We start from the raw sequence: 1132 nt of genomic DNA, 5'->3' as shown, positions 1-1132 counted from the left end.
GGGGTTTACACAAAGCTGAAACAAATGACAGCATGTTTGGTACTTTTTCTCTTTAGGTTATATGTTTGTTTACTGAAGTATATTTGATCAATTTCTGACTGAAGACTTTGGTAGAGTTCATCAATATCTTCATTTCCAGTTTTAGTGGTTGGTGCCTGCATCTGAATAGTAGTTATTCTGATGGGATACATATGATCCTGTCACACAGAGCATTGATAGATCCTAAAATGTCCTTTTTGACAAGGAGTGCAAAACCATTTCTCTTGATTGTCCAAGTCCCGAGCATAGTAATCTATAAGATTTAAAATGACCAACACTAGTCCATTTCAGATCACTAATGCCTAGAATGTTCATATTTGTTTTCCATTTCAGTTTCTACAACTTCCAATTGTCCTAGATTCATACTTTGTAAATTCTAAGTTCCAATTAATTGGTGTGTGCAGATATTGCTTCTCAGGTTGAGTTGTGCTCTATCAGTCAATAAAGGGCTAGAAGGCTTTACTCACTCAGACATTGCGACATCCATGTCATTGTGATAGACCCTACTTTGAGAAGGCAGTTCCTCCTCAGTCATATTTCGAGTGCTTTCCAACCTAAGTACTATCTTTGACATTATCTGCTTCATTTCATGAGGTTTTCAGCATGTAACAAGGTTTGATTCTGTCCATGAAGTTTTATGGGGCAAGTTCCTCAGAAGTGGATAGCCAATTCGTTCTTTGTAATCTCTTCTCAGTCTGGAAGCTCTGCCAAACCCTGTTCCCCTTGGGTGCCCCTGATGGCATTTGAGGACTAAGATGTGCCTGGCCCACGTGATGTTGTTTTCAATTGTCTAATGTGCATGTGAAAGTGGGACACTGAATAAGGAAGACCAAAGAAGAATCAATGCATTTGAATTGTGGCTCTGGAGAAAAGTACTAAAAGTACTATGGACTGTCAGAAAAACAAATAAATCTGTCTTGAGAAAAGTATGGTAAGAGTGCTCCTTAGAGGCAAGGATGGTGAGATCGTCTCACATACTCTGGAAATGTTGTCATGAGAGACCAATCCCTGGAGAAAGTGCAGTAAAGAACGTAAGTAGACAGGCAGTAGAGGGGCAAATTAAAGAGCAGTAAAGGTAAGGTAGAAGAAAGCC

The sequence above is a fragment of the Echinops telfairi genome, unplaced genomic scaffold, assembly GCF_000313985.2.
Source record: "Echinops telfairi isolate 266 unplaced genomic scaffold, ASM31398v2 ScPeMD7_31;HRSCAF=116, whole genome shotgun sequence".
NCBI classification, from domain to species: domain Eukaryota; kingdom Metazoa; phylum Chordata; class Mammalia; order Afrosoricida; family Tenrecidae; genus Echinops; species Echinops telfairi.
The sequence above is the reverse complement of the archived record's forward strand: the minus strand, read 5'-3'. Positions refer to the sequence as shown.